At 48.3% G+C, this 22,292-nt stretch overlaps 1 long non-coding RNA gene across 3 annotated transcripts; it reads right to left on the reverse strand.

Moving 5' to 3' along the window:
- Positions 1–17,769: 17,769 nt before the first annotated feature.
- Positions 17,770–22,214, reverse strand: LOC118238758. 3 transcript variants are annotated; one of them, XR_004769824.1, is made up of 3 exons: positions 22,119–22,214; positions 20,908–21,376; positions 17,770–18,559 (listed from the first exon to the last, which is right to left on the reverse strand). It is a non-coding gene; the product is annotated as an uncharacterized LOC118238758 (long non-coding RNA). The 3 variants fall into 3 exon arrangements; XR_004769826.1 differs by lacking the exon at positions 22,119–22,214 and having other exon boundaries at positions 20,820–21,664; XR_004769825.1 differs by lacking the exon at positions 22,119–22,214 and having other exon boundaries at positions 20,908–21,663.
- Between the last annotated feature and the right edge of the window lie 78 nt (positions 22,215–22,292).

Below are 22,292 nucleotides of genomic sequence, written 5' to 3' on the forward strand. Positions count from 1 at the left end.
CTGTCTCTCTGTCTCTGTCTCTCTGTCTCTGTCTGTCTGTCTGTCTGTCTGTCTCTCTCTCTCTCTCTCTCTCTGAGTGTGTGGTGTGTGTGGTGTGTGTGTGTGTGTGTGTGTGTGTGTGTGTTCAGGGATGGAATGCAGGGCCTCACACGTGCCAGGTGAGCCTTCTACCACTGAGTTATATCCTAGCCCCTCTCTCTTATTTGTATTTTCTTGCTTTTGTCTTCCCTCTACTCAAGTTAGCCAGTTAAATTCTGCTTCTGGACGAGGTGTCTGCTCCCAGGGCTGTTTGCCAGCTGAACACAAGCAGACACTGGCTACAGCAGAGGAGAGCTCTGAAAAGAGGGCAGCACACTGACTAAGCCTGAGCCCAGATTTCTGTCTGGAGAGACAGACACTTGAGGTTGTAACATGGGGGCAGAGAGTGTGGCCTCCTGTGATGAGACGGAGGTTGATGATGTTGGAGTTTGTGGGGCAAAATCCCAAAGAGTCACTCACTTAATACTGCCACAAATTGGCACAGGGGACTGATTGGGTGAGAGACTGAATGCCAAGTTGCTCAGGCATTGGGCAATATGCTACAAAGCTGGCAGAGCACAGCCGCTGGGGTGGCATGAGCCAAGTCATTCCAGGAGTTCTTCTGGGTTTGGGGACGTTCAAGTTCTAGCAAGTACAACAGGAGCAATGGGTTAAACCACCAACACATTTCCTGAAGACCATGCTGAGGCTATACCTTGGTGGCAGGTCTAAAACAGCCTTGTGTGTGTGTGTGTGTGTGTGTGTGTGTGTGTGTGTGGGTGCTTGGCAGTGGGACTTCTCTAAATCAAACACAACAAAGAAACAAGCCTTGGAAACTACCTGCCCAGACAAAACTTCAGAGGAAAAGAACTAAACCAGGTGTTCTAGTGTGTGACACAGTGTCCAGCACTGGTGCAAATGGCTGGACACCTGGAGAAGCACAGAAGTGTGCCCCCTACATAGAGTATCATCAGGCAGTACAAACAGGTACCAGATGCCCAGAGCCACTAAACAGAGGGCTTTGCAGTGGTTTCATAAATAAGGCCAGAGGTATGAAAAAGAGGGATATGGGGAGATGGCTCAGTAAATGCTTGCTGTGCATGCATGAGGACCCAAGTTCAATTCCCAGCTCCCAAGTAAAAGTAGGATGCTGTACTGGCTAGTTTTGTGCCAACTTGTTACAAGCTAGAGTCATCAAATGTAGAAGTGAAAGCCAAATAAACCTTTTCCTCCCTAAATTGCTTTTTGGGTATGGTGTTCCATCACTGCAATTGTAAACCCAACTAAGACAGATATGGTTATACTGCTCTGCAATCCCAAAGCTGGGGAGACACAGGAGGATCTCTGGGGCTCACAAGCTCGACAGACTAGTTGAGTCAGTGAGCTTTAGGTACAGTGACTCTGTCACGGGGCTGGGGGGGAGGGGGGGCTGGAAAGATGGCACAGCACTTAGGCGCTTCTACTGTTATTCCAAAGGACCTGAGTTCTGTTGTCAAATCCTATATTTGTTGACTCACAACCACCTGTAACTCCAGCTCTGGAGGGACCCAAGGACTGACTGCCTCTGTGTGGACCTGCCCACATACAAACACACATTATACACATGTTACTAAAGATACAAAAAAAAAAAAAAAAAAAAGAGGGGCTGGAGAGATGGCTCAGAGGTTAAGAGCACTGACTGCTCTTCCAGAGGTCCTGAGTTCAATTCCCAGCAACCACATGGTGGCTCACAACCATCCGTTATGAGATCTGGTGCCCTCTTCTGGTGTGCAGATATACATGGAGGCAGAATGTTGTATACATAATAAATAAATAAAATATTTTTTAAAAAAATGTGATAGAAAGCACCTGAAGAAGACACTGGATGTTGACTTTCGGCCTCCACGTGTAAGTGCACACAATACATGCAACACACACACACACACACACACACACACACACACACACACGGAGTGGAGATTGTTTAAAAATAAAGAAGAAGAAGGTGAAGAAAAGGAAGAAGAGAGGCAAAAATTGGAACCTCTAGAGATGGAAGTCAATATTTTAAAAATTTTCACCAGTCTAATAGCATATTAAAGACAACAAAAGAAAAATATCAATATATTTAATGCCTTGACAGGCAGCATTCAAACCGAAGAACAAGGAGGGAAGATAAGATAGAGTATGGGGAACCAGGTGTAACTAGACCCCCAGCAGGAGTGGGGTGGGCAGAAAATGATACAAAAGCAAACACAGGAATCGAAAATGCCCACAGCAAGTTGGATGGGTAATGCCTCAGGGGTAAGGTGCCTGTTACAGAGGCAGGTATCACCACTGGGAACTTTGGGGGAGTCCCACCTTAGGCACCATGTTACTAGGGAAATCGTTGCTCCCTCGTTGGGTTCTTAGTCTTGGGAGTAAAAGAATTCAGAAACAGACTGTGGGAAGCACCCGGAGAATTTTATTAGTGTCTGAGAGAAAACAACAGTGCAGGCTAGAAACTGCAACAGCCCCTGGGAAGAGGGATGCGGAGGGAGCAGGGGAGGCCAGGCCTTGACATAGGCAGCATGATGAGCAAATGCAGGTGAGAACTCGGCCACATGCTGGTAAAGCCACAAGTGGAAGGAGTGGGGGTCAGTGCAGAGAAAGGGCGAGAAGCCTCAAAGTGCCAGAGAAAACAGGCTTAGGCTTCAACCATATTCAAAGAGAAAGTGTGTGCTGGTCCTTCTGTCCATGGTAGGGCTGTCAGTTATCTCCCTGCCCGTACGTCTGCTCTCTGCCATTTGACACCAGCTCATAACTCACTCATGGCAGAGCCCAGAGCAATCGAGTTGCCTTTCCCCAAGGGTGACATCGAGTCACTCTGCTCAACTCATTTGGTCTGGATCACACACTTGAATCAGAAAGTCTAGATTCCGGCTCAGTGTGGATCACAATCCTTCCCCTTGGGTAAGAAGGGTGGAGAGAGATGGTCTCCCAGCACATAGATGCTGAACAGGTAAAACCACTGACATTTACTACCCCGACTAAGCACTAGACAGTGAGAGCTGTTGAGCAAACCGCCTCCAAATGCAGCTTGGAATACACAGACTCACTTCATCTTTGCTACTATATAAGGAAGACTAATTGTTTGTTTATTATTTACCCATGGTCTCACTTAGCTCAGGCTAGTTCCAAACTCACTATGTAGCCAAAGATGGCCTGGAACTTCTTACCCTCCTGCCTCCCCTTGCCCAGTGCTGGGGACAAAACCCAGGCCTTCCATACACGTGAGGCAAGGACTCTACTGAAACTTTCTCATATTCCCCAGTATATAGACAGAAAATGGAGACATAGAGAGTCATTAGCTTATGCTTGACCCCATAGCAAGTGCAGGGCAGAGCTGAGATCCAAACCCACAGCCTGGTTCTCTGGAGTTCCATCCTTAGTCTCCTCACCTGGCCTGGGACAGATACAGATCTCCATGCAGGACTCCTCCCTCATGCCAGGGGTGTGCAGTGCTGTTGTCCCTGGACTCCACCCACCCTGGCCAGTAATATCTATGCTGCCAGAGGAAGACAATTTCAGCAAGAAGAAAACTAAAAAACCAACCAAAACAAACAAAAACCGATGTCGTGGCTGCCTCCATGGGGGCTGAGGAAGAGAGCTGGGGGGTGGGAGGTGGGGGTGGGTGTTATTCTTTTGTTTAAAAAGAAGAAAAGGGAAATTGCTGAGACATGAGACTTAAGACTATAAGTTTATTATAAGGGCCAGTAGAATGGGGAGACTAAGAAGAGGAACAGGGTAATGGCTGACCGCCATGCCTGAACCTTTCAGTGGGGACGACACAACCCAGTGCTTGGACTCTGAGCTCCAGTAGTTTCTTGTAGCCTAGTAAGTAGTCTTTGGAGGTGGGTGACTCTTTCTTGGCTGCATCATGCCAGTTGCCACCTCCACCTCCCTTTAGCCTTCTACATATCCTCCACCTCAGCCGCACAAGGACACTTGTCACTGGATTTAGCACTCCCCAGGGAATCCAGGAGGATCAGCAAAGACTGTTTTTCCAAAATATGGTTCCATTAAATAAGGTCCTATTCACAGGTTCTGAGAGGTTAGGATACAAGTGTGTACGTGTGTGTGCACGTGCGTGTGTGCACGCGCTCGTGTGTGTGTGTGTGTGTGTGTGTGTGTGTGTGTGTGAATGAGTGAGAGAGAGAGAGAGAGAGAGAGAGAGAGAGATGGTATCTCTTTTATTACCTTGTATCTTTCTCTTTTGTTTTGCGGTTTTCGGCCCTTTTCTGGAAGGTACCATGTTGCTGGCTTCTGTGGTTATTTTCGCCTAACAGCTGTGTTTCCGGCAAGCAGCTGAGGGGTTCTTCTGACTCAGCAAAACCAGAGTGGTAACTGTCAAGAAGCCGCTCAGGCGGGGCTAGAAATAAAGATGCTGTTCCTCCAGCATCACTCCCCTCCACACAGACTCCTTTCACTTCCTTTCCCGTGGGTACCTTTGAAAGCCTCATAAAGTGCTTTTTAAAACCTGCCTCAACCTGTCTGCTCCAGGCCTGGATAAAAGTGGCCCTTGGCTAGGCTTTGCACAAACAGCAGATTCTGGAAAAGGAGACCTCCTCCTCCTTCTCCTCCCTCCCCTTCTCCCCCTCCTCCCCCCTTCTCCTTCTCCTCTCTCCCTCTCCTCCACCGTCCTCCCTCCTCCTTCCTCCTTCTCCTCCCTCCCCATCCTCCTCTACCTCCTCCCCCTCCTCCTCCTTGGAAGACTTGAGTGCCTTTTCCCACGGGGGGGGGGCTTGAAGTGAAAGCAGGGACAGTGGGCCCTCTGTGGCTTCCAAGGGTGTGGCCTTCCTCGGGCTGCTGCCCCGGAACCTGGGGACATCCACCAGCATGCACTTGGCTGGCTGAGTTTCATGAGGGCCATTTGGCAGCTCACTTTGTCCACCCACTGGCCCGGGATTCTCACCCCCAACTTCAGACAGGAAGGGAGTGAGATGGGAAAGGAATCCTGGGGCACCTAGGAGCCTGCAAAATGCTCCCATGCCGTGGCTTCGAGACAGCTGCCCTCTGAGCCACGATGCTGCTGTTCTGAGAAAGAAAAGGAACAAATAATTTTAGCTCCTTCCTACGCATCCCTTGCAGCTGCTGATTGACTAACCGAAAGAGGCTGTCTGTCTCAACCCCCACCCTGCAGCTTGTACCCAAGGGGGCCAGCTAACCCTTCTCAAAAGGGACTTGTGCAGGATCTCACCTGATGGGGGCATTGGCTGCTCAAGGAGGATGCCGCGTTCAGTTCAGTTCAGTGTGTGGGTATTTGTTTCTTTTTGCTGTCCTGAAACAAGATGGTGTTGGGAAATACTGCCCCATGGGCTTGGGATCCTGGAATTTCTCACTAAGGAAAGGCTTGGAAGATGAAGCCAGCGGGGAGCTCCCAAAGCCGTTGGTTTAATGGTACAGTTTGTGGAAATAAAGAAGTTGCTGACAGGGATGAAGTAAAAGACTGGAACAGAGCGCTGAGCCCTGCGGGACGGGTTCCAGCTACAGACAAGAGTTCCGGTCCTCTGGGACTACAAAATGCCTCCGGGCAAGGAGTGTTCATGCGGTGGGAGTGTGATGCTGGCCTGGATGTGGAACCCTCTGGGTCTCGGTTTCATTACCTGAAGAGCAGAAATGAATCAGGGTGAACCCTTCCCCTCCGCCACCTGCTGCTCTCCACCCTTCCCTTCCTTCTTTCCCAGAAGTTCTTACACAGCCTGGCTAGCTTTGAACTCACTACATAGCAGAAGATGATCTCTGACTTTTCATTCTTCGACATCCAATCCTGAGTGCTAGAATTACAGGCCTGTGCTAGGAACAGGACCTAGGTGTAGCAGGCTTTCTTTTGGGCCTCAGAGCTATACTATGGGGCAGGACCCTTATTTGGGGGTGGGGGCTGAGGGCAGAGGCCAATGATAAAGGGCCTGCTGAACATATGTGAAGATCTGGGCTTCAATACTACAAGCGGGGAGGGGCATATTAAACTCTAAACCAGTGAATCCCAGATGCCATTTTGTATTACTCTCCCCACACCAAGCACGATGCCTGGAGGCATTTTTTGCAGGGGTTTCTGTATGTAGCCAGTGATTCTGAAAGTCACATGACACCCAGGGCAGGCCCTCCATAGGTCTCTGTGAAGAATCAGCACCCCAGAACCCATCCAAAATGAGGACAGAAAAGTGGACTTGGGGTTGGGGGTGGGGAGCTTGACACAGCTCAGAGTTGAGAGCACTTCCCGCTCTTGCAGAGGACCCAAGTTTGACTCTCAATGCCTACATTGGGCAGCTCACAACCTCCTCTAACTCCCAACTCCATCGGATCTGGATAGCTTCTTGTAGCCTCCTTGGGTTATCACACACGTGTAGCATACACAAACCACACACACACACACACACACACACACACACACACACACACACACACCAGAAAAAAAAAAAGAAGTCTAAAAAAGAAAGGTGGACTTGAGGTTTCTGGGTTTCTGGGCTATAAGGAAGGCTATGCCTGTGTCTGTCCCTGCACCCATATGCTTTTGGCTCCTGCTATTTCTGTGCCCCTTTTCCTTAAATGGAGTCATGGGACAGCACCCTTCTCACGTGCTCACAGTTCCCAGGAAAGCCTGGATTTGGTGCCTGCTCATACACCAGCTGATCCTTCTGCCAATACTCTCCCCACTCAGGTTCCCCTTCCTCTGTGTGGTCATCAGTAGATCAAATGTCCCTGTTTGGGTCTCCCGTCATGCCATTGCCATCATGACATCTTTACAGATTTTGGAGCCCACTTGAGCACACTCCCAGGGTCCCTGTTTCCATTTACACTACACACAGTTACCGCCTGCTCGAGGTCCCTGTTGTGTCTCTGTGCTGTAGCTTTTACTTTCATCTACTCCTAAAATCCTTCCAGCCCACTTTCCTGGATTGGGAAACCGTGTTACTCTGAGTGTGGAATTAAAAACCAGTGTCTATGGATGAGCTGTCCATCTCCAAGTTGTTCCTGCTGTGTTTAGAGTTTCGATGCATTCTTAAGCTCTTCTGAGATGATGCATGCAAAGCCAGTGGCTTGGGATTGAGTTCTGTCTCCTGTATCCTATCCAACATCTTTATATATCACTTCAGGTTTTCTATCTCCCCTAATCACGGACATGGAGGTCACCTCTGTATCCTTGCTATGATGAACACGCCCACCACCACCATCATCCTGAGTGTTCCTTGTAACCCTCTGCAGGCATTCCGAGAAAGCACACCTCTGTGTGGAGGACCTAACTCACAGAGCCTCAGGGTGTGAGCTTGTTTGGACACAGGATGTAACTTGTTCAGGTGAGGTCCGGTTGGAGGACAGAGGGCCTGCACTCCAACTGACTACTGTTCTTGGAAGGAAAGCAATGCAAGGATGTGAACAGTCTGGAGAAGCCATGTGATGAGGGAGGCAGAGACTAATGATGCAGCGGCAAGCCAAGGAACACTGGGGATGGATGGCCACCATCAGAAGCTAGGGAGAAGCAAAGGAGGGGGTCTACTTAGAGACTTGGGGAGTAGTTCCTGACACAGATTTCTCTGATCATTTGGAACTCAGATCTTTTATCAGCCAGAGTTCTCTAGAGGAACAGAATTGACAGAAATGAATTTATACATTAAGATAATGTATTAGATCAGCTTACTTCAACATAGTGACGACAGTTGAATCACACCCGAGAGACTGAGAACCCAGTAGGTTCCCAATCCTTGAGGCTGGGAGCCTCAGCATTTGGAATAGTCCCACAGTAGCTCTAACTGAGAGGCTGAGAACCCAGCTGTTGTTCAGTCCATGATGCTGAGAACCTCAGCAGTCCTATCTGGTACCGAAAACCTGGAAGCTTCCTGAAGAACTTCTGGTCTTTGGTCAACAATGGAAGCCTGGAAAGGCTGGTCCTGATATCACTGAAGGAGTCGGCAGCAGCAAAAATAGAGTTAAACAACTTAGCAGTGAGAGGGAAGATGACTATCTATCTATTCACACTTCCTTCCATCCATCCATCCACCCATCCATTCATCCATCCATCCATTCACTCATCCACCCACCCATCCATCCATCCACCCACCCACCTACCCAACTATCTATTTGTCTGTCCATCTGTCCATCCATCCATCTATATATCCACCCACCCACCCATCTATATATCCATCCATCTACCCACCCACCCGTCTGTCAGTTCATTCATCACCCATCTATCTATCATCCATCCAGCCATCACCTATTCATTGCCTATCTATTTATCTATCTATCATCCACCCCAGGTTCATCCATTTATCTATCCATTCTATACCTAGTATTTATCCATCCTTCTATATATTCATCTATCTACCCTTTCATAATTCATAATACATCTATTCATCCATCTATCATCCATCTATCTACTCATCTTTCTATCCATTCATCTATTCATCCATCCAGGCAGCCATCCTCTATCCATTATCTATCTATCTATCTATCTATCTATCTATCTATCTATCTATCATTGATCCATTTATCTATACATTATCCACCTAGTATCTATCCATCCTTCCATTTACTCATCTATCTACCCATCCTTTATTAATTCATCCATCCAGAGTCACAGTAATAATAATAAAAACAAATGGAGAGGCTTCCTCTGTTATGAACTTGTCATTGTTGGGGGAAAGCCAGACATTAAACTAATGATAAGCTCCAGGCCCATGAGCAGAAGACCTAATGGAAGGGGTCCTGGAGACCCTGAACATCTTCAGTGCACAGTGATGCTAATGCTGGGGTATGGAAGAATGGAAGTGTGTGTATGCCAAGCCCTGTCCTTGGCAGACAGGTGTCTGAAAGGAGGAAAGCAGCTGACTTCCTGGTGTGTAGAGGAGGAGGATGGCCCAGGGTGTGGCTTTATCACTGTGCTGGAGCCTCGGTGTCCCTGTCTCTGTGCCTCAGTGGGGTCCCTCACAACAGACTGGGACTGTGACCCACTTTGAGGCCAGTCTGGTTCCATGTTTGTGCCAATCCCCACTCCACAGGGGTGAGAAGCAGTACAACTCCCCCAGAAGGACTTGGAAGTCCTGAGAGGGAACTCAACTGTGTAAATCCATTCATTTTTGCTATTATTCAAAAATGCCACAAATTGATAACACACAGAGCAGAAAAAAAGTGATGACTTCATATTCCATTCTCTGGGTCTTAATAGCTTAAGTCTTCCTGGGGTGGGGTGGGGGAGGGGTGTGAAGCTATAGATATTTGTCTAGAACTCTGCAGGCGGCAAGGTGGACTGCAACAGGAGTCACAATGGAGAAGCTGCTTCCAAGGTCACTCAGTGAGATAGAGAGACTAGGCCAAGTAACAGGCTTCCCACCTCTTGGCCAACTGGCAGGCTTGGTGTAGGGAAACCAAGAAGCTTGGATGTAATTGGGAAGCCCCCCTGCTCCCCCGAGAGCTGATTTCTCCCTTGCAGTTCCACAGAGTGGAGCTTGAACTTGGAGCTTGTTAGGGGGTGGTCTGTTGTGCAGACTGTGAAAACTTTAGTCAGCTGCATTTCTCTCCCTCTTGGGAGAGAGGGGGGGAGAGAGGGAGAGAGGGAGAGAGGGAGAGAGGGAGGGAGGGAGAGAGGGAGGGAGAGTGGAGAGAGGAAGAGAGGGAGGGAGAGTGGAGAGAGGGAGAGAGAGAGGGAGGGAAAGAAAGAGAGGGGAGGGAGGGAGAGAGAGAGAGAGAGAGAGAGCGCACCCGATCAGGGCTAAAAGAGCTGGCCTGAGATCCATCCACTCAGGGTTGTCAATAACTGGTTTTTACGGATGTGCAGATTCACAGGGCTATATTTTAGTGCCTCTACATCGATCGAACTATCATTTCAGCTCCATAGCTCATAGCTAGAAAGCAGCCTACAGACACCCCACATTATGACGTTGCCCTCCTTGTTCAGGACACCATATTCCATTAGGGGCAGAGCTTGATGGATGGTACTGATATTGTAATCTTGCTAAGCAATTACAGTGCCATCCTATTAGTGGGAGACCCCCCCAGCCCAAACACACACACACACTCCTATACAAGCAAGGCTCTGAGTATGAGAAAGATCTGGGTAGACCCAGTACAGATGAGCAAGTCTGAGGGGTTAGCCTTCTGGGTTAAAACCAATTGTACCTCAAAAGCCCTTGGAAGGTCACAGGTCCTCTGCATGGTCTAACCTCAGCAAGCATGGAGAGTTAACTACTGGGCTCAGTAGTGTGGAGATACAAGGGCCTTGGGCTATAATTCCTGTCTCACTTAGCTTCTGAACCTCTTAAGAGGGGGAAATTGATGGTAGATCATAGATGGGTAAAGCAGAAACTGATCAATTGGTCAGCAATCAGCATGTCAACCTGAGCTCATCGCCATCTAACTAAAACCAAGATCAAATGAACTTCCACAAGCTTAGCCATTGGGGGGGGGGGCGTTTTTCTTCCTCACCACCAGAGATGTCACTAACTCATAACATCTTTTAAGGCTTGAATAGTCCCTACCCTAAGAGACATGCTAAGTTCTAATGCCCCAAACTGGTGAATAATGGGCTTTGTAAATGTAGTTAAATGAAGCCATCCTTTTCCTCTCCCCTCCTCTTCCTCATCCTCCTTTTTCCAATGCTAGGAATCGAACCTAAATCTCCACCCATGTCAGGTAAGCACTCTACCACCGAACTACAGCCCCAGGCCTTCTTTCCATTTTGATTTTGAGAGAGTCTCACTAAGTTGGCCTTGAACTGTGAAGTCTAGGTAGGCCTTGAACTCCTGACTCAGCCTCCAGAATAGCTAATGTAGAGAAGACCTGAACTACCAAGTTTGATGCTTCCTCAATGAGGTGGGGAGATTTGCAGCAAAGCTGTGAGGGACACACATACATCGAGAGAAATGGGGACAGAGTGGACTTGCTGCAACCACAGCCACAGAGATGCCAAAGCCAAGACTCTTCCCTGAAGACTCTGGAGGGAATGTGGTCCTGCTGCCCTGGATTTCAGAGCCCTGGTGCTGGAGCTGTGAGGGAATAAATTCACGTCAAAGCCAGCCATGGTGGTTAGGCGGCTGTTCCACAGCCTGAGAATGAGTTCAGTGCCTTACCCTGGTCCTCCCCATGGTGTTCTGGGCAGCTCCTGCTTGCTCCATCCTAGTGGACACTTAGGGAGAAACTTGTTTGTTATCCCCTAATCTAGGAGTCCAGAGAGTTGCCATGCCAGGGTTCCTGCGGAGAGGGGAAAGGCTAGGCTCTGAAGGGACTGTAGGAAGTAGGGAACGCATAGTCACACAGGCCATGTGATGGTATTAATCTCCATCTCCACCTGTGGACAACGGTAGGGTCACCTAAGGGCAGGTCTGCTTTGTAGATATACTATGGAACATACACACACATGCACACACACACACACACACACACACACACACACACACACACACTCACTCATACATGCACATGCAAAGCACGTGCACACAGAGCTATTCTGGGCATGCTCATCAGAGGCTAATTTTAATCATACTCAGGCTCGAATCTCAAATCCCAAACACTTTGGTGTGTGCAGTCTCCAAATACCCACCAAAAATAGTCCTGTAAGAAAAACACAGGAGCCCAGAGGCCGGCAGACGGCAATTTGAGTCAAGTCTCTACTTGAATTCCTTCAATATAGCACAGCAGGGAACATTTTTTTATTTGTTCTCTCTCTCTCTCTCTCTCTCTCTCTCTCTCTCTCTCTCTCTCTCTGTGTGTGTGTGTGTGTGTGTGTGTGTGTGTGTGTGTGTGTGTAGGTGTGTGTGTGGTATATGTGTGGTATATGTATGTGTGTGTGTGGTGTGTGTATGTGTGTGCATGTGTGTATGGTGTATGTATTTGTGTGGTATATGTATGTGTGCATATATGTGTGTGTAGTGTATGAGTGTATGTGTGTGTATGTATTTGCCTCTGGAGGCCAGATGAGGTGTGCTGTATAAGCTGGGTCTGGAATTACAGATGATCATGAGCTGCCCAACATGGGTGCTAGACCTGAACCCCTGTCCTCTGACAGGGCAGCCAATGCTCTTAACCATTGAGACCCCTCTTTCTCGCCCCCAAGTTTAGCTCCTAAACTAGGCACAATGAGAGATTAGACACAGTAACAAATGATAATGCAGTTCCGAGAATTATATTGTCGTGGAAATTATTAAAAATTTATGGATTTCCTTTTTTGGTTTTTCGGGACAGGGTTTCTCTGTGTAGCTTTGGAGGTTGTCCTGGAACTCACTCTGTAGACCAGGCTGGCCTCGAACTCACAGAGACCTGCCTGCCTCTGCCTCCCAAGTGCTGAGATTAAAGGCATGCACCACTACTGCCCTGCAAATTTATGAATTTTTTATCTCTGGAATTTTCCACATCATGTTCTCAGACCACAGTTAGCCATGGTAACAGAAGCTGGGGGTGCAGGAATCAGGGATGCTAACATGAACCTCAGATCTTCTGTATGGAAATGGCAGATGAGGTGGAATCTCATCTGCTATACATATTTATTAGTTCTGTCTTTTCTCTTGCTACAGTTTATTATTATTTATTGTTGTTGTGAAATCCTATTGTTGAATTTGCATATCATAACTGAATGTGTTATAGGACTACAATGTAAAAATTTTATCTTTGATTCGCTTTTTGTGAAGGAAGGTATTTGATACAAGGTCTCACGTATTCGAGGCTAGCATTTGAGATGGGGTGTCATGTAACCAAGGCTGGTCTCCATCTCCTGAATGCTGGGATTACAGGTGTGTACCACCATGTCTAGCTAGGGTTTTCCCCCTTTTAAAATTTTTACTTCAATTTTTTGTTTCTGGGCTGCAAAGATGACTCAGCAGTTAGCTGCTCTTCCAGAGGACACAGATTCAATTCCCAGCACCTACATGGTGGCTCACAGCCACCTGTAACTATAGTTCCAAGGGATCCAATGCCTTCTTCTGGCCTCCGCAGGCACTAGGCGCATGGTATATGGGTATATATGCAGGCAAGACATTAATACATATAAAATGGTTAGAAATAGCTTTTTAAAATTCCATTTTGTTGTTGTTTTGTGGGTTTTTGTTTTGTTTTGTTTGAGACAGGGTCTCTCTGTATAGCCCTGGCTGGCCTGAAACTATGTAGATCAGGCTGCCCTCAAAACTCTCAGAGATACACCTGCCTCTGCCTACTGGGTTTAAAGTCATGCTCCATCATAGCTGGATTTTTCTTTCTTTTAATTTTTTTTAGTGTGTGTGTGCACCTGTGTATACACGCGTGCACGCACATATGCACAGATGCCATGGTGCATGTGTAGTGGTCAGAGAACAAAGCCAGTCCTCTCCTACCATATGGATCCCGAAGACTAAATTCAGGTTGTTCATGGTCCCCTCGGCTTTCTTTCTTTCTCTCTTTCTTTCTTTCTTTCTTTCTTTCTTTCTTTCTTTCTTTCTTTCTTTCTTCCTTCCTTCCTTTCTTTCTTTGGTTCTTTCTTTTTAACACTTTGACACCCCCCCTAAATAAAATGAGCTATTCTTTTTTTTAAAGATTTATTTATTATGTATACAGTGTTCTGTCTGCATGTATGCCAAACACCAGAAGAGGGCATCAGATGTCATTATAGATGGTTGGGAGCCACCATGTGGTTGCTGGGAATTGAACTCAGGTCCTGTGGAAGAGCAGGCAGTGCTCTTAACCACTGAGACATCTCTTCAGACTCTCGGCTTGCTTTCTTATACAACCCAAGACCACCTGCTCAGCCGTGGCACTTCTCCGTGGGTGGGGCCATCCCTGGGCTGGTGGTCCTGAGTTCTATAAGAAAGCAGGCCAGGCAAGCCATGCGGAACAAGCCAGTAAGCAGTACCCTCCATGGTCTCTGCATCAGCTCCTGCCTCCAGGTTCCTTTTATCCCTCAGGGATGGAAGTGATGTGGAACTGTGGGATGACACAAACCCTTTCCTTCCTTAAGTCGCTTTTGGTTATGGTGTCTATCACAGCTCACAGCAATAGAATCCCTAAGACATTGTCCTCGTGGCTTTAATCCTGATGACTAGCCACTATAGTAAAAGGAGTTGTAAATAAAATCAATTTAAAATGAGGAAAATGAGGCTGGAGCAGGAGGCTCAGAAGGCTGAGGTAAGATTTGAACTCAAAACCAGCCACTCCTAGAACCTAGGGGTTTTTACATCTGAGAGCCCTTAAGATGGCTTCATATGTTACCCAGGGGACATTTTTAATTCCCATAGTATGTCTTATTGTGTGTCAGGAAAATGCAAGCCTCTTCTTTGCAGCAGCTATGTAAATTTCCTTTTTAAAACAGATCTTTCTAGGCATGATGGTACACATGCATCTGCCTAGAACTGGGGAGATGGAGGCTGGAGGATGACAAATGCTAAGAGTCCTGGGCCCTGCGACAATGTGGCTAGACCTCAGACACACTATGCTAAGCAGAGGAAGCCACACTCGGATGTAAACATTGCATGAGCCCACTCACAGATATGCCCAGAATAAACATGCTCACTGGGTAGGAAGCAGAGATGCAGTTTCCAGAGAGGCTGGGAGAGGGCCATGTGGGTGGAGACTGTTTCACGGTTGTATGGCTTCATTTGGGGGTGGCGAAGATATTTTGTAATTAAACAGTCACCATTTCTGAACTGTTCTCTTGAAAGTGGTAGATTTGGTGGCATGTCAACCTCACCTCACTAAATAAAAGCAGAAATTAAGTTTGGTAAAGGATGTTAACATTTTATTTGGGGATCAGAATCTGGGCTAGCTCAGCTTGGCTTCAAACTTGCTAATTTAGCTCAGGATTATCCAGAACTCCTGACCTGTGTGGCTCCACTTCCCCAGGATTAGGATGCTGGATATGCACCATCACAAGGTTTATGAAGTGCTGAGGATCAAACCCCGGGGGCCTTGTGCATGTTAGGCAAGGACTCTGCCAACTAAGATACATCCCTGGTCTCCACTGTCAATGCCTTTAAAGAAAAATAAGAAGTTGGTAAATAGCGCAAGAGGAATGGTGGTTAAGACAAATTACTGAGGTAATACTAATTTAGAAAATACGGTATCAGTGCTGTACTATATCTACTTAAGGCTCAGGCAGTTCCTGAGGGGCAGAGTGAAAGTCAGTCCCAACTGCTCTCTATTCCCCTGAAGCCAGCTTAGCACTTAAAAAAATACTTGTTGAGTTTAGCTCAGCCGGCTCAGCCCAGCTTAGTTAATTGAGTTAGGGTGAGCTGAGCCGGTCTTTGTAACATTGCCAGCTGGCTGGCCTGGAGGCACTCCAAATAGAAGATCCTGAGAATCCTGCTCGCTCATTCAACATGCTGCCACAAGGTGGGCTCAGGAGGGGCTGTGCCTCATTTTACCTGACTCACCTGGGTCCTGCTGGCGCCTTGGGAGCCCACCAGTTTTATAATAGAGCTGTGTTTGTGTGTGTGTGTGTGTGTGTGTGTGTGTGTGTGTGTGTGTGTGTGTGTGTGTATGTATGTATAATTTGATTGCACGTCCCTCAAGTGTGAACTCTGTAGATAACAACATTGCGTTGAAAAGTCAAAAGGTTGGACAGGCAGCCCTCGCCTGGGGCTTCTTTGCTAGCGGCTCTTAGGATGTACTTAGCGGAGCTTGTGTGGCGCTTGCTCATTCACACAATCTGATTGCCTGGGTTGAACCTGACAGAGACCTCAGCCAAGTCTCCTTTTCTCTTTTTTGTCTATGCACAATGAATAAAATAACAATGGGAGGCCCAGGGAGACAATGCATGTCAAGTGTGTAGGCACATAGCTCCCGGAACACTGGGGACTCACTCAGGGGTGGGCTCTAATGACCTCTAATGACAATTGGCATGGCAGAGAGGGCTGGTGTGCAGGGACCTGCTTTCTGGGAGTGGCTGTTTGTAAACACTCCCAAGCGAAGGCAGCACGTGGCTCACATCCAGTCTTTTGGAAGAGTGAAGTAGGCTCTGAGTGGGAGAGGGAAACAGACGCTGGCTGCTGGATTTTACCTACGGGGTGAACTTGAGAATGGAAGCTCGAGAACCAGGCATGATGCAGAGGTCCACCCTCTGGCTCTGCTTCTGTGTGCTGCCCCACACTGGGGAAGGTGTACAACTTGGGGTGATACAACAGGAAGGTAAGAAAGGGTGGGTGCAAGTCTCACTCAGAAACCTGCAACCCCCGCACCAGTTCCTAGACAGAGGATAGGAGGCAGTCATGGGGACGCATGGATTCTCACACTGCCTGGGCTCTCCTGCTGTGTGTGGTATACCCCAGAGAAACAGTCCCTGTTTTTCAAATTTAATCTAGAGAGTTCTTTATTTTTGTTAAAGTGTCTGCATAAATACAAGAAACTCTGCATTGCCCAAATACCCTGATGTCACAGGCCTCTGCTTCACTGGCTTCCTCCCTCCTGCCCTCCCAAGGATGTGATTAATACTGGATAGAACTCACGTGGCACAACAGGACTGGGCACACGGGACAGAACCCCGGGGGTCGAAGAGTGTCACAAGCAGTGTGGAGAAGGCACAGAGCAGAACTGGAGAGCCTGTGGGGTGTGTGCTGATTAGGGGTCTAATCAGGAGAACCCAGGAGAGCGAGGCTTTTGATTCTGGAAGTTTCAGAGCTGTAACCCAGGGTCTTGCTCACACTAGACAAGCACTCTCCCCCTGTACTCTGACCCCAGCCCACCAGCTGAAGATCTTCCTGTCTCCTGCTCCTGGGTGTTCACACTGGATCTTTCTCCACAGTTGGCACCTGTTCCTTCCCCTTCTGGTGGAACGCCCCAATCTTCTTTGGGGGAGTCTCTCTCGTCCTGCCCATGAGGTTTGTCTAGACTTTGCCTGCAACCAAAGGCCTAGAGCCCAGCTCATTGCACCCATCACCTCAATAATCGCTTTAGCAAGTGAGAAGAGTCTATAACAGCCCTCTGGCCCCAACCCTGGGACTTTTGCAGAAGCCACCAAGACAGATTTGACTTTGGGGAGATGTGTTAAGCAGGCAGAGGTCCCATCTAAACATGAAACCAGAAGGAGGCAAACCCGAACCAAGCAGATGGGGAGGGGGCATATTCTGGATGCTCTCACTGAGGACCTGGATCCAGCCATGGCGGAAGCCCTGCCCCTCACTTTTGATGGAAATAATCCCAACCACTTTGTATCACACAGGAGTCCATTTATGTCACGATTGGGTCATTTTGCAACTGAAACCTCATGACTAATACACAGGGGTCACTTAACCTTTCTAACTTCCTGTTTTCCCACCTATTAAGTGTCTCAAAATCTGTATACCATTCCGTTAGCAAATCTAAAAAATAAATACCATATATGCAGTACTGAGGCGACATTGGCTATGAGGTCTTTAAAGTGTTTATCAGTTGGTGTATGTGTGTGTGTGTGCAGGCCAGAGATCGTGTGTATGAGTGTGTGAGCATATGTGCGTGTATCTGTGTCAGTGCCTGTGTGTGTGCAGGCCAGAGGGTTTGTGTGTGTGTGTGTGTGTGTCAGTGTCTGTGTCTGTGTCTGTGTCTGTGTCTGTGTCTGTGTCTGTGTCTGTGTATGTGTATGTGTATGTGTATGTGTATGTGTATGTGTATGTGTGGAAGCCAGGGGTTGACACTGGGGTATCTTCTTCCATCACATTTTACATTGTGTTTTTGAAACAAGATCTCTCACTGAATCTGAGCTTGGGTTTCAGTGAGTCTGGCTGGCCCACAAGCTCCAGGGATTCACCTGTCTCTGCCCCTCTCTGCTGGAGTATTTACTACTTTTAAAGCAAACAAAACAAGGAACGGTTAGTGTCAGTCCCACTTTATTGTACAAAAGAGGAAGAGTGTGACAGACAAATGTCTGTTACCAGCAGGAGTGGAGAAAGTGGAAGGAAGCCACAGGCTAACCAGAAACACCAGGGGCATCACAAGCAGAGCCTCTGCTTTGGAGTTTACCGTTACATTCAGGGGAGATGAAGGTGGCTGTGGTCACAAAAGTCCTACCAAGGAGACTGGGTCAGAAGGGAGCACGAGGTCATACAAGTCTCCATTCTGTCAAGGCCACAGAAAACCTGTAGGAGGAGTGTGTTTGTGTGTGTGTACGTGTGTGTGTGTGTGTGTGTGTGTGTGTGTGTGTGTGTGGTCCAGAGGTCTTGAGCAAGCATCTGGCTTCCTGGCCAACTTCATATATGAGGCCATGTCTTCCCTGGGAGAACATTCTAGCTGCCATTGGTCTACTCAGGAGCACTGGGAACTGAAATCCCCCACCTTCCTTGTTACAGCTGTTGCACAGAATACACGGGGGAGGGGGATTTCCCACCTAATATTTCCCAACCACTCAAATGTTTCATTTCCCATTGTCTGCCAGCTCTCCTCAGAGCTCAACGGTCGATGTGCAGCAGACGTGGGCTGTTCCCCCGGAGTCCCAAAGTGCTGTCTCTTGCTTCTCTCTCATATAGGGAAGCTGGCACCAGCAGGATGCAGACTCAGCCAAGGAGTAAGGTCTATTAGTCAGTTAGTGATGCATGACAGCGGAGGGTCTAGGCCAGGCTAGGAATGAGGCTCGGTATTGCCACTGTAGCTGTTGATGCAACAACTGTAATAGAAAGAAATTCCTTCTGTGAACCTGAAATACTTCACAAAATATACTCCACAGCATCACCATCTCCTCCCACCCCACCCTGGTGTCAAACTTGCAATGTCACTGAGAATGACATTGAATCCTTCACCCCCAAGCGCTGGGGTTACAGGTGTACACTACCACACTTGGTTGTGTGGTGCTAGAAATTGAGCCTAAGGCTTTGTGTATGGGAGACCAATAACCTACCAACTGAGCTACATCCCAAACTCATCCATGTTTCACTTTTGTGTTAAGCATTCGTTTGTTTGCATGTATGTGTGCTAGCCCACAGGAGGTCAGAGAACACACCACAGGAGTGAGTTTCCTACTTTCAGGGTGTGGCTTCATGGGTCATCATCAGGCTTGGCGGCAAGGGCCCTTTACCTGTTGAGCCATCTCACTAGTCCCCCTTCTTAAAAAAAAAAAAAATCTAAACTTCAGAGGCTGGAGAGATGGCTCAACAGCGAAGGGCACTAGCTGCTCTTCCAGAGGACCCGGGTTTGATTCCCAGCACCCACGTGGCAGCTCACAACTGCCTGTAATTCCAGTTCCAGGAGGTCTGACTCTCTCTCTCTGGCTTCCTCAGGCACCAGGCACAAACATGATAAAACAGACAAACACACAGGCAAGACATCCATACACATAAAACAGACATAGAAATTTAAAATCCAAATTTAAAACACTCCCTCATTCTCGGTGTTTTGATGGACTTCCATGTTATATTCCCATATGCCTTTGTTCACAAAATATAATTGATCTTGGTGATTGATGAATGGATGGATGAATTGAAAAGTGCCTGTTTCAAGGAAAGCAGTGCATTGGGCATTTTGGAGATCAAAGTGTAAGGGGCCTGAGGGTCCAGGCCTGGTAGCACAGGTCTATATTCCCAGGAATTTGAGATTCTGAAGCAGTAGAATCACAAGTTCATGGCCAGTCTGAACTTGTATTCAGTGAGACCCTGTTTCAAAATAAAACATAAAAAGAGGGCTGGGGTATGACTCGGGTAAGGTGCTTGCTCAGTATATGTTAGGTCCTGATTTCAAATCCAGTACTGAGAAGAAAGAAGAGGAAGAAGAGAGAGGAGGTGGCAGCGGCAGCTGGGCATGCTGGGATAACTTAGTTTGGTGTCATGTACTTATAATACAGACCCTTGGGAAATTGTGGCAGGAGCTTGGGGCCAGCCTGGGCTACAAACACCAGAGGCCAATAAGACACAGACCTGTCCATAGGAGCCCACAGTCTGGGGTGGTGGCAACAGAAGCTACAAGGCAAGAAGGATTGACAGAAACTCAGATTTATGCCCAGTGTGTCATGATTGGAAGGTAAGTGGGAATTACCAGACAGGCACATACATTCGGTCTGTCAGCAGTTCCTATGCTCTGAGCACACAGCGCGTTTGTTCAGAGTTCTGGCAAGGCTTGGTGCAGGGAGCATGAGCTGTTTCTGTGGGGATACCGTAGGGTGAAAATGCCTGTAAACATCCCGTCTCTAGGGCCATGCTCTGCTCAGCAGAGGTTGCCCCAGTAATGAGTTTAGCTCTCATGCTATTCATTCAGCCTACCGTGAAAGCCACAAATATTTACTGAGCACTTAGGACATGCCAAGTAGAGGCTGGGGACACTGGGGACACAGAAGTGCCTGCTGTCAACCTGTCCCTTGCTTTTTGGACTTCTCATACCAGCAGTCAGAGAGTTATTAAGCACACACAACGCAAAGTGAAATGAAGAATGGCGGAACACATGTGCGAGAACTGGCACACAACCCCCCCTGCCCCCCCCCCCGGGTCTGTTATCCACCTGATGCCAGGTGCACTAAGGGAATAAATTACGGCAGACTTCAGGGACTGACCAGAACAGACAGCAAAAGCCACAGAGAGAAGTGACAGCTCTGGTCCCCAGTTTACACAACACATTTTTAGATCCGGAGAGATCTGGAAGGTGCCAGGCAGACCAGGACTTAACTTAGCACTTCTCTCCTTTCTCAGGGGAGACTCAAAATCCCACATAGTAAGAAAGGCCAGAGTTACTATGACCTGTTTATATTGACGATGGAAGCCAGAGGGGCTGACGAGATGGCTCCTCAGGTTAAAGGAGGCTTGTAGCCAAGCCTGACAACCTAAATTAGAGAGAAATGATACCCACAAAGTTGTCCTCTGACCTCCACAAGCATGTCATGAGGCTCACTCCCCCCATGTACACAAAATAAATAAATACATAAATAATAAATAAATAAATACCTGACAAGGGGCATGAAAAGGGTTAGAGACATAAGCAAAGCTAGGGCTATCATATCTTCTTAGCGTGCAGAGGAGAGTGAAATCTCACCAGGAAGAGAAACAATCTTCAGGCTACAGTGTCACGGAGGCTGAGGACAGAGACATGGGTTCCAATCTGTGCCATTGACACCTCCTCAGATCCCTGACTTCGATATTGCCAGGGACATCGAACTCCCATTTTGCAGATAGGCAGAGCCGGTCTCGAAGGACTCAAAATCAGCAGCAGACAGAATTGCCTGATTCCTGAGTCTGCAGAGCTCCTACTGGACAGAGCTTTGTCCTCGGGGTGGCCCCAGGGTGACTGGGCAGATAGGTGCTGCCGAAAGTAGCCTGGAGGCAGAACCCAGGGCCTGAGCTTGCAAAAACTCGAAGAGGAAACGTGGCCCTGCCCACCCGTTTTCCAGGACAGAAACCTCTGTCCTCTGCCTGCGCTGGCCTCTGTCACACAATAAATAACGCCTTAGAGGAGGGGTGGCGTGAGCCAGGCAGTAAGTGATACCGCTGTCAGTCCCACCATCCTGTTGGAAGAAACACACTGTAATCATGCCACTGAACCCTGAGAAAGACATTTGGCAAATGAGTTCCCATTTTCACATTGGATTGTGCTGAGCATATCAATTTCCCGCGGGCCGGCCAGCGTTGGGGATGTGTAATTGATTGCCCGCGTTATAATAAACAAGCCGTGACAGGCGATCATTCATCACGGGCCGCTGAACGTTCCAGCGACGCCGGGAAAGAGGGAGTGCGGGAGCCAGGGGAGAGGAGGAGAGAGCAACGCCCGAGAGGGCGGGGAGAGGGGACGCCAGGGCCGTAATTCTTTTCATTATCTAATTTGTTCTTACTGGCCTGGGTCCTCCCGGAACCCTTCCACAACGTAGGAAGCACCCCCTCCCCCAGGAGGCCTGGGGGGAGGGGCGGCGAGGGGCGGGGCGAGTTGTAATGTGGGTGGATTTGTCCAGGAAAGGGAGGGAGGGGTGTGTGCGCGCAGGACTTCGCTCCTTCAAGACCCGGCCTCCAATGGATGCTTCCGAAATTTAAATTTAAAATAAAACAAAAGAAACGTCAGGGGTGTTGTTTAATAAAACAAAAAAGCAAAAAAAAAAAAAAAAGAAGAAGAAGAAGTCTTTTTATTGGAGAAAAGGAGAGAATCAGATTTGGCATCGACTGGGACTCTGGTCCTGGTCCCTGCCGACCTCCCTCCCCGGGACCCTGAATGGTAAAGGTACTAGGCATGTGCCAGCGGGGAGGGCGTGGACGGACCTGGCTGGTGTCCTCAGGTCTCACCCTGCCAGTTTGCAGTCCCTTCCCTACGCTCTCGGCAGCCTCTCAGTCCTAGGTACCAAAGCAATCCGCCCAGGGCCAGGGAATGGAGGGGCGGAGCCTTGCTGACAGAGGCGTGGTCATGTGAGAAGGGGAGGGGCAAGGAAGGAAGTG

This window comes from Cricetulus griseus, chromosome 4 (assembly GCF_003668045.3).
Source record: "Cricetulus griseus strain 17A/GY chromosome 4, alternate assembly CriGri-PICRH-1.0, whole genome shotgun sequence".
In the NCBI taxonomy this organism is placed as follows: domain Eukaryota; kingdom Metazoa; phylum Chordata; class Mammalia; order Rodentia; family Cricetidae; genus Cricetulus; species Cricetulus griseus.